The 13336-nt window shown below is 36.9% G+C and overlaps 1 protein-coding gene and 1 non-coding gene across 7 annotated transcripts in view; both read left to right on the top strand.

Moving 5' to 3' along the window:
• BACH2 (BTB domain and CNC homolog 2) overlaps positions 1-13336 on the top strand; it is a 364147-nt gene that overhangs the window by 44786 nt on the left and 306025 nt on the right. The gene's annotated exons all lie outside the window — the stretch shown is intronic.
• LOC112297454 (U4 spliceosomal RNA) lies at positions 6869-7008 on the top strand. The gene has a single exon (XR_011650579.1). It is a non-coding gene; the product is annotated as a U4 spliceosomal RNA (small nuclear RNA).

Below are 13336 nucleotides of genomic sequence, written 5' to 3'. Positions count from 1 at the left end.
AATTGACAACATCCCCTTTCACTCTTGAAAGTGTCCTATTTAGACAATACATTATATATTTATGCTAAAGCTCTGCCTTTATTGAGTCTTTTTAACATAGATATTTTTAACCACTTCTCTTTGGTTTGGGTCAGAGACCTCCTCGTATTCCAAGGAATTTTGATGATGGTAAGTGATGTTATAAAGTCTTCATCAAATTCGACTGGAAAGAAAAAGCCGTTTGGCACTCAGTTGTGTTAATTTTCGTATTATTAAATAATTATACCTGGGCAGTCTTAAAACCAGTTCCTCGAGTTATTTGGACTTTAAAATACAGTGAAGTTTCTGTTTGTCCAGGATGGCTACTTCAGTTTTGTTACAACATAGTGCTGTTTACAATGCCATTGAAAGATTGATGCTAAGCACAAAGTATTGGAACATAGTAGTTCTAAATAAATTATTTTCCCCCTCCCCCCTTTTCCCCTTCTTTATGTCCTTTTGAAATTTATGGATTTTACTTTCCTATCCCTGGAAAAACAGGTCAGTGGGTACATCCTGTGTCACCACCGTCACCTTCCCATATCAGTACAGATTGATACCATGAGTCCTCTTATCTCTCATCCATGAATGGTAGAACAAAACTAACTTCTCATTAAAGTCCCAACAGCTGTTATACAGGCTCCTGTCTGGGAGGTTTTCTCACGTGCTGGGTGGGGGAAAGTGGCATCTGGTAGTTACCCATGACTTAACCCAGGTGTTGCCTTCTAAGTTAGGAAGAGAGGAGGCAACCTAGCACAAAATACCCTGGTGGTAGGTATATTTGGTTTTTAAGGGAGAAATTCTGAAACCGAAAGGGTTTTCTTTTTTATATGACTAGCAAAATAGTGTTGATTAAGACGAGCCATGCAGGTGCTGGGTATGTGCTAAACTATTTAATGATATTCAGAGTACTGAAGGGCTATTTTAAAATGTTTCTATATTATGTCAGCCAAGTGCTGGATGAAAAGTACTAAGGGCTAAAAATATTTACAGTTTCAGTAATGTCTGTTTTAAAAGAAACCATCCTGTGCGATTTTTTTCCATCTATAGGAAAAGAATATTATGGCTAAAATAGAAGTGGTTGAAAGTAGTTTGTTTAATGCTTAGGCTTTTAGGAAAAAATACTCATCAAAAGGGCAGAAAGTTGGGTTGGAAATCATCAAGATTTTGAAAACCAGATTGGAGAATGAAAACAGGTGATTACAGTTACTTTTACTATTACTGTGCTATTATTACTATTTGCATACTATTAACTATAGTTCCAATTGAAAATAGTATTGCTTATTTTCAAAACTTTTTACATATAATTTGGAGACAAAGTGCTGGTTTCAGATTACTTGGATTTATGTCTCAGCTCCATCCCCTGGATGTGTGATCTTGGGTAAGTCGCTTAACCCCTCTTTGCCTCAGCATAGCCCTCTGTAGAATAGGGATAATAACGTGCCTGCCTGCTAAGGGTTAAGTGAGACAAAACTGATTAGAGTGGAATGCAGTTCATGGTAAATACTCAGTAAGTATTGGCTACATTTATTTTTGACCTTTATAATATTTATTTTATTTTAGTTTTTTAAATTGTAAAAAAACACCATATAAAGTCTTAACATTTTTAAGTGTACAGGTCAGTGGTGTTAACTGTATTTACATTGTTGTGTAACAACTGCCTAGAACTTTTTCATCAGGCAAAATTGAAATGTTTATTTTTTTAAAAAAGGCTCTTTCCTTCCCAGTCAATTCCACAACTCTATGGTAATAACATGATAATGCAAGCTTCATGTTGGGGTAGGTAGTTCACACTTTTCTGCTCACTGCTGTATCGTGAGTGTCAAAAGCAGTGCCTGGCCCATAGCAAGGCTCCATCAATATTTGTGGAATAAATGGATGATAGATAGATGGATGGAGAACAGTGAGGCTTTATTTGACATAATAGGTGCATGTTTGAAAAATCACACCTACTTCTTAAACAGTTAATCCATTTTTATAGCCGGTCTTAAATATACATGGGAAACTAACTCCTTTCATAAGATGAACTGATTTTTAAAACAAATAACTATTTCTTAACTATTTATAAACTCTGATTTTGGTAAGTCTACTTTTCTTAAACTGGGAAAAAATAGTATAGTGTAGACATGGTGAAAGGAAAAGACTATGTTAAATCATTTGTTTAAAATTGGAACAGGATTCAAGCCTTTTTTACTTTCTTTCAGATCTGGCCACTAGACCTACTTTTTCCTTAGGCATATGTGAATCATCTTGTTCTTTCTTTTAGAAGTCAAAGGTTCAGGTATAGATTGTTATCTACCAAAATTGGTGGAACACTACCTTTCCACTGAGAGTGTACATCACCTCTTTTTGAGTTTTTGGGTTTTTTTAAAACTATCAATTGAACATTGTCTACAAATGGCCCAAAATCTGTGGGTAGAGAGAAAGGAAGGAAGAACATGTCTATCATTTAAAAACCTACCACTTACAAAATAAAGTATCATCTTATTCTATGGAGTTTTTGCTTAAATTATCTATTCTGTTGGAATAGATAATGTAAATTTTTGTTGGGGTTTATTTGCTTTGGATAAAAGACTCACTGTTACTTTTTATTACTTAACCTTAGATTTTGTTTTTATGATATTAAAATATTTCAATGCCATTTTATTTATATTTAAGAATTACTATGAGGTAGCAAGCACAAAATGTGCCTTACACAAGAGGTTCACTTTCGTCTCCCAGGTAAAGGGGACCTGCATTGCCATGGCCTTTGCAGTCCTGGGAGGAAGAGGATAGGGAGCCACATCACCTGCCCAGAGCACCTGGCAGAAACCAGGAACAAGAGTGTATCTCTCCTTTCAGCTGATATTTAGCAAACCCAGACTCTGTTCCCACGGCAGAGACCATGGCCCATCTTCCCAGAAGGTGGCATGTTGAGTCATTTCCATTGTGATTCCGTTATGAGTCTTTCTGAAAAGTGATCAAGGAAAATGATCTTACCCAGTCATTCTTTCCCATGCCACAAGCCAGTTTACCTCTAAAACAGAGACCATCAATCCTCTCAAAGGCCTCCATTGTATCTCTGAGTTGTTAATATTTTTGTATTTGAATTCACTGAGAGCAGGAAAGCATGGAAACTCTTCCGGTTTTTGGGGGTTTTTTTCAATTTCCTTTTGATTCCACGCTCAAAGAGGAACAGACACTGAATAAAAGGCAGTTCCATGGTCTGGACCCTGAGGACAGGGTAATGGTGGAGCAGTCAGCTCATCCTATTCCTCATCTGCCCTAGCGTGAGCATGAAGAAGACAGCGTCCTCTTGGGCGCCTACAGGGTTCTGCCTACCTGGCCCCAGCCAGGCTCTCCAGTCTCACTGCGCCATTTTCCCTTCCCTAAGCTGACACCAGCCACTCTGACCAGGGGCCAGCTTATTCTTGGAGGCTGCTCCTCCTACCTGAAGTGCCCACTCCATCCCCACTACATTTTGAAGGGTGTTGCTCACCCTTCAGTCTCATCTAAATATCACTTCCTCTACAAAGCCTTCCTGATCCCCACCACTCTTAACAAACACCCTCAGTTGTTCCTACTTTCCCTTCTTCTATCTTTCTTAGCCCTTATTAGAATTTCAATTACATATATACCTCTGAATTGTTTATTTAGTTATTTTTCTCTCTCATTCGTCAACAAGCCCCATGTTTTGATTGCTTTTTATAATATCTAGATAGCCTTTTTGAAGCATAAGGTAGGTGATGGTGAGAGTAGGAAGATCTCAGACTGAAAAAGTAGATAGGGGCTATACTTTAGAGGATGAAATATTCCTCTGAGTTTGGGAAAGGATGATTTTAATGACATCAAATAATGCAGTAATGATATTAATATTGTTGTTCAATAGCTCTCAATAAATTAGTACTTGCCTAAATACACTGAGTGCCTGAATGCACTGTAATAGTCCTCTCCAACTGAGATTAATAAAGTCTCTGACTTTTAAACTGTATCCGTGTTCTTGTTCTAGCAGTAGCGTGCAGGTCAATAACTTATACATGGTCTTTAGTTTAGTTTTCATCATAAAAGTAAATCCAGTAAAAACATTTTTATGGTAACCTAAACTTGGAAGCCCTTTTCACGCTTATAATATCAAAAAGTTGACTCCTTACCAGAGGGGAAAAGGGATAGGGGGGGTTTGAAGAGGATAAAGGGGCTGGAATACATAGTGATGAAAGAAGACTAAACTTTGGGTGATGAGCACATAGTGCAATATGCAGATGATATGTTAGAATATTGTATACTTGAAACTTATAAAATGTTATTAACCAACCAATGTCACTCAATAAATTTAATTTAAAAACTTGACTCTTAACAGATATCCTAAATTAGCAAGTATGCTTTTTATATGTATTGAAAGGGAACTTTCATAGAACTTTAATGTTGTTTCTTTTGATTACTAACACATGCTATATACTTAACAGTTTCACTGTAAATTTTCATTTTCCTGATCAAACTATGCTCAGTTGCCATATTGGTGTTTAAGAGAAGTACCCTGCTTTATGGAGTATCTGTGCTCCTAGAGAGTTTGTTATGACATACGATTTTATAAATCAGATCATACTATAAAATAGTCACCTTTTATTTCACATAATCCTTCAATACATTTATTTTAGCTCATCTTTTATAAATTTGAATTTTAGTAAGTGCCCATTTTTCTTGAATTGGAGGTAGCCCTACAACAAATAAACTAAGTAAATGGTTTTGTCTGTCTGTATTTTTTAAGAGAATGTGCTGTTTTGTTTCAGGTGAATATATGTCAGTTCATACACCGCACTACTTCAGACAGTCAATAGGGAGGGACTGGCGGAGGCAGAGGGAGCTCAAAACCAGCATAACACACTTTTTCTTTTGTCTGCAAACTTGTTGAAACCTGTCTTAAAGAATTCTGAGCAGAAAATTGAAGATGAACCAGAGGTTTCCAGATTAGTTGGAGGGGATTGTTTTCAGTGGATGACAGTAATAATAAAAGTGGGACAATTATATTTAAAGTAGGCATTTTATTATAACTTTTAGAAATTGATCATCTGCATTATACATGTTACACTAACAAAAATATAATAATTTGCTCTTCTTTATATCTGTTTTGTGCAGATTATTGGAAGGGCAAAAGTATGGTAGAGACACAGAGAAACAGTAACATCAGAACCCTAGGGCTCATATATGTTTCACTCAACTGTTCCTGGTTCTCGCCATTCCGGGTTGAGTGAAGGACCCTCTCTGCTCATTCTGTTCCAGCCACAATCACTCAGATTCGGCCTACCAATTTGTCACTCCAGTTTAACCTCTGTCACTTCCTTCCCGCTTCTCTTCCTTTGATAGCTTCTCTACCTGTCACCCATTCACCTCTTTGTGCCTGGTTATTCTGTGACCGCCAGCCTCCTGTCATGGAGTGAGGATCTGAGCCTGGAGACCTTTGAAATGGATTCCTGAAGAGCAAACCTTCACAGATCTTTGTCAACTCTTTCTATTTCCACGTCCTTTAAAAAAATTAAATACTAAAATTTCAGACTTATTTCAAATTCAGATTATTTCTGGTCACCTCATAGCTAGGTCTGAAGCTCATCTATATAGGAATGGAGGTAACTGAACCAGTGACTAATGTAAATGAATGCATAAAGGATATACTTACCTACTTAAGAGAATGGATTACTTTCAGCCAGTTTAGAAATGTCCACTTACTTTAGGAAATGCATTATATTTTTAAGAGATATTTTCAGTGCTTAATTTTTAGCAGTTTATTAAAAATCACTAAAATCTATTTTTAAAGAAAAACTTATTTTAGGCATTATTTATCCTTCATGGTTCTTGTTTGATTAATTTCAACATATTGAGGAAGATTACCTAGAGCTAGAAGGAACCTGTGAAAATAGATGAGACCCAAGGGGAGATAAGAACAACTTCTGGGGGAGGGAAGGGGAGTCAGGTCCAGCAGGTGAAATAAGGGATGTTTCAAATACGGTACCGGGCCCCGGCTGGTGTAGCTCAGTGGATTGAGCACGGGCCTGTGAACCAAAGAGTCGCTGGTTTGATTCCCAGTCTAGGGCACATGACTGGGTTGCAGGCCAGGTCCCTGGTAGGGAGCACACAAGAGGCAACCACACATTGATGTTTCTCTTCCTCTATTTCTCCCCCCTTCCCCTCTCTCTAAAAATAGATAAATAAAATCTTTAAAAACAAAACAAAACAAATATGGTACCAGATGGTGGATCCTATAACACAGGCTGCATCTATGAGGACAGCCCAGAGCATACATATGGGTGTGGTTATGTGTATGTGCACAGGTGTGTGCATGGAGAGGGGGTCCTGACAGGTGAGCAGTATACACATGTGGAGACTCTAGAAGCCACTGATACTGACTGGCCTATCCAAGTAGGCAGCAGTGTCTATCCACAAGAATTTTGGACCCAGCTATTACCCCGGTGCTCTTGGGAAGGAGGTTGGAAAGATCACAAGGCAAGCCCCCGCTTGCCTTTCCTGAGCTTAAACTTCTGATTCTGTAAAATGGAAGAGATAATAGTAATTACCTCATGGGGTGACTTTGAAGGCTAATTGAAATAATATATTCTAATATAAACCTTAGAATACCATCTGGTACATAGTAAGTACTTAGTAAATGTTATCTATTTACATGAAAGTTATAAAGCCATTTCTTTTTAAGTGTCCTAAAACTGAGTTTTATTGTTCCTCAATTCAGTTATTTCAGTCAATGAAATTTTGCTACATTGTAGGAAGATGACTTCTGGAGGGTTTTTTTTTGGGGGGGCGGGGTGTCCTGTTCCAGTAGTAAATTTGTTCATGACGAAGAAAACTATTTAAATGCAAAGGAAAGAGCTTTGCGCAGTGGCACTATCGAAACCAATGAAGTTTATCTGAGGCGCGATTATTGCTAATTGAAAACTTTTCCCAAATGCTAAGGAAAGAAATTTGCTTTTTTTGGACCAATCCTTATTTTTTCTAAATTCATAGAGTTCTTTCCCAGTGGTGCCAGACTCTAAAGTTGACAGAAGAAAGTTCAGTTACACCGTAATATTAGGACGGTGTAGAAGTAAGAGATGAACAATGTGCAAAAACCATGATACTAGTCAGAAAATGTCTCCAGTGTCCTGCTAGCAGGACAAAAGTGTTATGGTCTAAAACCAAAACAGTAACAAAAACAACAGTTCAACAAATCCAAGTGGTTTTCACTATCTTAAATATTAAACACTTTCTCCAAAATCTCAACGACAGTTGGTTGAGGTTTCATTGAAAATGATACTAAAACAACCCTGGCTGGTGTAGCTCAGTTGGTTGGAGTGTTTTTCCGTAAATCAGACTGGGGGTTGGCTTCCTGGTCAGAGCACATAGCTAAGTTTCGGGTTCAATCTCCAGCTGGGACACATAGAAGAATCAACCGATGAATGCATAAGTAAGTGGAACAAAAAAATCGATGTTTCTTTTCCTCTCTCTCTCAAATCAATAATTAAAAAAAAAACAAGAGTGAACCCTAAAGTAAACTATGAATTTTAGTTAGAAATAGTGTATCAGTATTGATTCATTTGTTGTTACAAATGTACCAAACTAATTCAAAATGTATATAACAGGAGACACTAGGAGGAGGGGGACCTTTTGCTCAATTTTCCTATAAACCTAAAACTGCTAAAAAATGAAGTCTTTTAATAAAAACGCACTAAAATAAAATTTAAAAAAATAGATCGTAGTCAGCTTCAACAGAATAATATACTCAAACATCCTGGGTATAACTTCTGTTATATAAGCCATCCCCTTCCTGCCCTCCTTTAACTCTAGTTGTTAAAAAAAAAATTTCATTTATCTTACATTTGATCTCATTAACCTTTAGCTAATAATGGGTAGTTAAAAGAATAAAAAGTAAGTTTGGCAATTCCCTGTGGCAGTCATTGCAAGTTGTGAGGGGCAGGTTGAGAGCAGGAGAGCTGCCCACCGTGCGATTGACAGGCTCCCTCTTCCTGCCCACATGCCACCCCTCTTTTCTGTTGATCCTAACTTTAGCTGGGTTCCTCCTGGCTTTTGATAGCAAATAGGAATTCAGGCTGAAAATAAGGCTAGTAGCTATTGTGCTTTTAGCACTGTGCTAAATGTTTTGGTTTTGTCTGTGTTTTAAACCTCAAATTCCCATTTTGTAGATGAGGAGGAAAGATCCATACCCATGCAGTCTGACTGCAGTTGACCACTGGGCTAACAAGAATGAGACTGACTCACTGTTGAAGCCTGCCCCCCAACCACCTGTGGGAGTAGGTGAGAATGGGAGTCTTTCGGAGAAGTTGGTCCCAGCCCAGGTGCCATTTAACTGATTAGGTAGTAGGACTTGGTTGATTTTAGCTGTGGGAGATTAATTTCTCCCCACAGACCACTTGCTGCCATTAAGAAGTGTCATCTCAGTACTCAGTCTGTTATTAAGTGATACAATATCATCATTTATACCTATATAATTATAGTATATATTATATGGGAACCATATATACATTTAGTGAACTGTTAATTTCTAGTCTTATAGAGAAGAGTGATAGAGTTCAACTGTAATCTGTTTGGCTTTGGAAATAGCATTTTATTATTTTGGTGGGAGTTAGCAGATTTAGCTTCTTAATTACGTTTGGCTGGAGGCAATATTAACATTTGGTTGTCTTTTGTAGCCTACCAATGTTTGTGATGCAGGAGATAGGGACCTAGTCCCTGGCAGGGTAAAGCAAATGTGGCAGTCAGAGCTCACTTTCGCTAATCCACAGATTTAGTCCCCTGCATGCTGAGGGCTCATAGTTGATTTCATGTAAGCTGTGTTTTTGAAAGTCGATTTGCTTTCTTATTTTGTGATGAGTATTTAAATTTAATTTGTGATTTCTTGTAAAGTTCTAATACAGTGAAGGATGAGGAGCAACTATTGCTTTACCTGTCTTCTTTTTCTTAATATAAGAATTTTGTAAAGCAGACAATAGCAGGGTATTTTTTAAATATTATAGATTTAATTCTATATGAAAGCAGATATTTTAAAAATGTTTGAAAAACTTATTATCACAAATTATATTTAACATTAATATTATTTATATTAAAAATATTGAATGTAGTAGTTGACCTCCTTAAAGCATGAAACATTCTTCATGTAGTGTTGGAATTACTTTGCAACCAACTTTACATTTTTGTAAACTTTCAAAAATATTACTATGTGTTAGGCTTTTTAATAAAAATTACAATATTGAAAAAAACCACAATATTTTTTATTTAGTTCAAAATGTTTTGAATTGAAATGTTTTTGACTTAGTAAACAAGTAGTATATGTTGAACATTTAAAGGTTAGGACACACCTGCGACCTGCAAGATTAATTTCTGTGTCTTTCTCTTACTTAGCAAATCTGAAGTAGAAGTAGAGGTGTGCTCTGGGATTGAGTCACGTGTTTGTTCTTCCAGTCATCTCACTGTTTTCACTAATGTTTATGTGGTGGTTTTTAGAACTTTAAAAAATAGAATACACACACATATGAACGTATATATTTATTTATATTTATCATAGGAAAAAAATGTGACCCTTGAGTTCACTGGAGATAATCATCATCTCTTAGTCATATAAAAATAAGGTCTATCTCTTAGTCATATAGGAAAGATTTATATCTTAGTCACATATAGCTATAAACATATGCTGATTGCCAGAGATTATTGAAATATATATAGTTCTTAAAGCAAAAAGAGAATCATAATGCTTTCTAGAGAGGCTGTGTTCCTTTCCTGTCTCGTTGGGACCTTGATGTAATTCTAGAGCCAGGACCTGGCTCGGGTTCACCCATGACATTTTCAGTTGATCTTTGTCCTGTTTTCTTTTCTAGTTGACCTTCAAACAGAAAGTTCATAGCCTCTTCTCAGCTGTTAATGTGATTTACTTCTTATGTCTAAAAGTCAGAATTGTTGTCAAATTCATTGTTTTAAGGGGATTGAAGTTTTTGGTTTAATGCCAGGATATTCTCTGCTTGCAGAAAACTAAATCCACTAACCCCAGTTTCAAAGGTTGCGGGGTTTGTGGCTCATGGACGTCTTAGATCCCAGGTTGAGCAGTTATTAGGCTGTTTCTGGCACCCCCCATACGTACTGGGTTGTCTGTTGATTGTAATTCGAGTATCATTATAGGACTGATCAGCAAACACCCCAGTGACTTTCAGTCAGGAAAATTTAGTGCAGTAAGTAACCTGCTGTTCCCTATGCTTCAAAGATGACATTTGAGTCAGTGGTTGTTTAACTTTGCAGTTCTGATCTTGTATAAAAATGTATGGTTTTTTAAATTTTCCAAATAGGAAGTGCAGTGTGTGCTTTTTAGCTTCTAAGGTGCACAGCAAGTGCATTATTAAATATAAATGAGAAGAAGGCACCCGATGAGCTCCACATATGGCAATATTACAGCTCTTACTCCCTCAAGGAGAAAACGTCATCATTTCTTACATGGTGAGAAAGAGCTATCTTGTCATAGAAAAGCGACATATAAGTATTAGTTTAATTAAGAGCAATTTACCACAGTCGCTGTCTAGTTAGCACCAATTGTTTGAAAACTATCAGGAGCCTCTCCCAAGCAAGATCAAACTGGTTTCCTTAGACTCCTGTTTTTATGCCTTCACCACCCTCACTTTAGCTTCTTCCCAGTATGAAACAGTGGGAAGGCAGAGAAAGACTTTTAAAAATCAGCTTATTAAGAATGAATTTGGAAGAGGGGATTACAGGAACTACTATAAAGAATGCATGAACAAAATCAAGGGGGAGGGTGGAGGTGGGGGAGGGAGGTGGGTTCAGCTGGGGTGGGGTGGAGGGATGGGGAGAAAAGGCATACAACTGTAATTGAATAGCAATAAAAATTTTAAAAAATAAAAATAAAACAAAAAACCATGGAAAAAAAAAAGAATGAATTTTTTCCTTTATGGGTAGTACTAACCTAAAAGTAGAGCTAGTTTAAAACATATAATTTCAAGTGTACATCATCAGTTGTGTTCTTGTATGTATATTTTATCAAAAGGCACAATTTCAAAAATGAAACCTACCAACTTGTTTCTATGGTAACCACTACTGAAATGTGTCTAGCCCATGTGTGTCTTCCCATAATTTCTCTCTGAGAGTTTCAGGGAGTTCATAAAATTTACTTTGCCAGTGTAGGGAGGGAGGGAGGTAGATGGATAGAGATATATAGGGAAAGATACAGGTATATGTATATGTTTTTCAATGGTGATGTGAGACTTCTAAAATTCACTTAGACTCAGATAGAATGACTTCATCATTATGCTGAATATATTTGGCTAAGGGACAAGTCCATTGTTTTATAAGTTTAGTTTAAACTAATACTGCAGGTAAGTATTGATTTCCCCAGAAAAGAGATTGATCTTGCTTCCTAAATACTTTCAGGTATTTATATATGGAAGTGTGGGATTTAGTACATGTTGATTTCTTAGAATAACCAGTGTCCCTTTAAAATTAAATATCGTTTGGCTGCCCTACAAGACCCTGCACAAGGTGTTTGATACTCTCCTTTATCCCTCTTCCACCATTGTCTTTGTTAGCCACAGGCCATGGGCCTCCACCTTGATGGAGTTTTGACCTGGGTTTAATTAACACTCCTGTGGCCATTCTTCCTTGTCAAAGATTGTATGTAGTAAGTACAGTGGAAGTGACCACTTATTATTTATTTAGAGAATTTTCAGTATTTCCTAACAGGTTCATTCAGAAAAACAGTACAATATAACCAATGGTACAAGACAGATTTCATTGCATTTTATACTTAAAATAAAATAAATATTGATTTATTTTGAAAACTTTTCCACCTCTCTCAAGGCCTGAATGTCACAAAACAAGCAGATGTGGTCAGATAGTTTTCTTTTTTAAAATATATTTTGATTATGCTATTATAGTTGTCCCAATTTTTACCCCTTTGCCCACCTCCGCCTAATACCCCCCTGTCCCACCAGCAGTCCCTCCCCCCTTAGTTGATGTGCATGGGTCATGCATATAAGTTCTTTGGCTACTTCATTTTCTACACTGTTCTTAAGATCCCCTTGCCTATTCTCTACCTACCAATTTGTACTTCTTAATCCCTGCACCTTTTCCCCCATTCTCCCCCTTCCCTGTCCCAATTGGTAACCATCCAGATGATCTCTATATCTATGATTCTGTTTCTGTTCTGCTTGTTTCCTTAGTTTGTAAGCAAACTAAGCAGATTTTTAGATTCAGTTGTTTATAGTTGTGACTTTACTGCTGTTTTAACATTCATGGTTTTAATCTTCTTTTTCTTAAATAAAAATCCCTTTAACATTTCATATAATAATGGCTGGTGATGATGAACTCCTTTAGATTTACCTTGTCTGGGAAGCACTTTATCTACCCTTCAATTTTAAATGATAGCTTTGCTGGGTAGAGTAATCTAGAGTGTCGGTCCTTTCTCTTCATCCCTTTGAATACTTCTTGCCAGTCCCTGCTAGCCTGCAAAGTTTCTTCTGAGAAATCAGCTGACAGTCTTATGGGAATTCTTTTGTAGGTAACTATCTGCTTTTCTCATGCTGCTTTTAAGATTCCCTCTTGATCTTTAACCTTTCATATTTTAATTATGATGTATCTTGGTGTGGTCCTCTTTAGGTCCATCTTGTTTGGGACTCTTTGTGCTTCCTGGACTTGTATGTCTATTTCCTTCACCAAATTAGGGGAGTTTTCTTTCATTAATTTTTCAAATAACTTTTTGATTTTTTGCTCTTTCTGTTCTCTTTCCAGCATTCCTATGATGTGAATGTTGTTATGTTTGAACTTGTCCCAGAGGCTCCTTAGTCTATCCTTGTTTTGGGGAGGTTCTTCTTTCTTCTTGCTGTTCTGATTGAATGTTTTTTCTTCCTTGTGTTCCAAATCATTGATTTTATGCTCAGCTTCATCGACTCAACTGTTGGTTCCCTGTAAATTTTTCTTTATTTCACTTAGTGTAATGTTCATTTCTGCCTGGGCCTTTTTTATGCTGTTGAAGTTCCCATTGAGTTCCTTGAGCATCCTGATCACCAGTGTTTTGAACTCTGCATCTGATAGACTGCTTATCTCCATTTTGTTTAGTTCTTTTTCTGGAGTTTTGTTCTGTTCTTTCATTCAGGCCATATTTCTTTGTCTTCTCTCTTTTTTTTTTTTTTTTTTTTGGTAGCCTCCCAGTGTTTGTTTCTATGTATTGGGTAGAGCTGCTTTGACTCCCTGTCTTAGCATGGCCTAATGTAGAAAAGCACACCCATAAGTTGGATGGGACAGAGCCTTAGATAATTGCCAGGGTAGGGCAACCCATGTGAACCAG

This window comes from Desmodus rotundus, chromosome 11, assembly GCF_022682495.2.
Source record: "Desmodus rotundus isolate HL8 chromosome 11, HLdesRot8A.1, whole genome shotgun sequence".
NCBI lineage: Eukaryota > Metazoa > Chordata > Mammalia > Chiroptera > Phyllostomidae > Desmodus > Desmodus rotundus.
This window is presented reverse-complemented; position numbering and strand designations above follow the sequence as displayed.